We start from the raw sequence: 2,818 nt of genomic DNA on the forward strand, positions 1-2,818 counted from the left end.
CGGCTGCTCTCCTTCCTCCCAATGCCTGGGGTGGCACCTGCTCCTTCTAAGCTGGCAGGAGCCTGAGAGGCCGGGTGTGGCCCCGGGGCATGACCCGGTCACCTCCCCGCTCCTCCACCACCTTTCCTGGCACCAGGGGCGGCTCTGGGGAGACGCCGGGCGGAGGCTGCGGGAGGGACTCGCGGGTGCTGAAAGCCCCTGTCACCAAACTTGCCCTACAGGCAAGTCTGCCGGGTCGCCCTGCCAGACACCTGCTGCTGGTTCTCTCTTTCGGGCACACCAGAAAGCAAAAGCTGCAATCCAAAGGAGGGCCCCACATTTCACCACTGAGGCAGAGCCGTGTGCCCGTGGTGGCAGTGGGCCCTAGCGAGGGGCTGTCGGCAGCCAAGAGCCTCCATGACTGTGAACATAAGAACATAAGAACATAAGCAAAGCCATGTTGGATCAGGCCAGCGGCCCATCCAGTCCAACATTCTGTCACACACAGTGGCTAGAAATCCAGTGCCATCTAAAGGACTGTCAGTGAGGCCAGGACACCAGAAGCCCTCCCACTGCCTTCCTTCCAGCACCAAGACAACAGAGCACCACCTCCCCACAAAGAGAATACCATCTATCTCCTGTGGCTAATAGCCACTGATGGACCTCTGCTCCATATATTTGTCCAGTCCCCTCTTGAAGCTGGCAATGCTTGTAGCTGCCACCACCTCCTGTGGCAACGAATTCCATGTGTTTATCACCCTTTGTGTAAAGTAGTATTTTCTTCTATCTGTTCTAACCCGACTGCTCAATAATTTCATAGAGTGCCCACGAGTTCTTGTACTGTGAGAAAGGGAGAAAAACACATCTTTCTCGACCTTCTCTAACCCGTGCATTATCTTGTAAACCTCTATCATGTCTCCCCTCAGTCGTCTTTTCTCCAGGCTAAAGAGCCCCAAGCGCCTCAATCTTTCCTCATAGGGAAAGTGTTCCAACCCTTTAATCATTTTAGTTGCCCTTCTCTGTACTTTTTCCAGTGCTATGATATCTTTTTTAAGGTGTGGCGACCAGAACTGTACACAGTACTCCAAATGAGGCCTCACCATCGATTTATACAGAGGCATTATGATACCGGCTGATTTGTTTTCAATCCCTTTCCTAATAACCCCTAGCATAGCATTAGCTTTTTTTATGGCAGTCGCACACTGTGCTGACGTTTTTAGTGAGTTATCTATCATGACTCCAAGATCTCTCTCTTGGTCAGTCTCCGCCAGTTCAGACCCCATCAACTTGTATTTATATTTTGGATTTTTGGTTCCAATGTGCATTACTTTGCACTTGGCTACATTGAACCTCATTTGCCACATGGATGCCCACTCTTCTAGCCTCGACAGATCCCTTTGGAGTGCCTCACAATCCTCTCTGGCTTTCACCACCCTGAACAATTTCGTGTCATCTGCAAATTTAGCCACTTCACTGCTTAATCCCAATTCCAAATCATTAATAAACAAGTTAAAAAGCATTGGACCCAATACCGACCCCTGTGGCACCCCACTGCTCACCACCCTCCACTGTGAGAAGTGCCCGTTTATGTGCCGACAGCCCCGCCTGGCACTGGGCCGCCTGTGGCCGGCTCATCTGCCCTCTCTTTCTCCACATTCCAACTGGCAACAGAGAAGCCGGCGCCCCTTGCAGAGCAGGACAGAGCGCACCTGTTCCCTTGGGGTGGGGGGTGGGGATGGTGCCCTTCTGATGCTCTGTCTGCCTACCGGAAGAGGAAGCCGCCATGAGTACCGGGCGCATCCCGAGTGACAGCTTGCCCCCCACCCCGCTCTCCCGTAAAGGGCAGCTGGCTCAAGGGTCCCTGATGGGCCTCGGCTGGTGAGGGGGGAGGGGTGCTGCTTCTGCCCACCTGAGCTTTCCCCGGCATCCTTTGGCTGCAGCTGCTGCAGTTCACAGCCTCACAGGGAGCCCTCTTCACCCCATTCCCGGGGCCAGTGGGCCAGGCAGTCAGACCCATCGCTCTTGGGGGGGGGCATCAGGCACCCACAGGCATCATTGCCCCTGCCCGTGCCCTGCCCCCCCCCAGTGCCATTGGCAGACACGGGGCTTGGCAGGCAGGCAGGCCAGGGCCCGCCCGAGGGCGCGTCTCCCATTCCCGAGAGAGGCTCGGCCAGCCTGCGGTTTCCTTCTGTCATGGCCCCTCCCGGAGGAGAGATCCTTCTTTTCTCCCTGCGGAGGGAGTGGAGGCTGACTCATCCGGTGGCCCTGCTGGGGGTCTCCCACCCGAGCGCCAGCCAGGCCCTTCCCAGCCGTGCTGCTGTAGGTTAGGAGGCGGGTGAAGACCTGGCCCGGGAGTCAGGCTGTGAAGTGCGTCCCAGCCGAGTGAGGCCCGCAGACCTTTGCTGGGCCTGGCGTGTCACTTCGCCTGCCCAAGGGAGGCCTTCTTGAGCCCTGGACTGTGTAAAGCGCCCCCCCCCCCGCCTCCGCTCCTGGTCAAGTGGAAGGGTGTGCCTCTGGCGGTGTTTTCCCCTGCGAGCCGCCCCTCCCCTGCCTGCCCGTTTTCACACCCCCCGTCAATCCAGCCGTGTTGAGGCGTCTGCTCCTCCTCTCTGCTGGACCCTCCTTGTTTCCCGCTGGGACCTCCACTGCAGGCGAGTTTGCAGGCACCTGCGCTGTGACCCGGTGCTGTGTGTCCTGGGCTGTGTGTCTGCCACGGCCGTGCCTCTTCTTCACAGCCAACTGATGTCTGCTTTGGTATGGAGCGTCAGACTTCAGGAGGCTTTGTGGCTTCTCTCAGTTCTTCGCCTGCCTGCCTGGCTGCCTTGTTTCCCGGTTCTTC

The sequence above is a fragment of the Eublepharis macularius genome, chromosome 5 (assembly GCF_028583425.1).
Source record: "Eublepharis macularius isolate TG4126 chromosome 5, MPM_Emac_v1.0, whole genome shotgun sequence".
NCBI classification, from domain to species: Eukaryota; Metazoa; Chordata; class Lepidosauria; order Squamata; family Eublepharidae; genus Eublepharis; species Eublepharis macularius.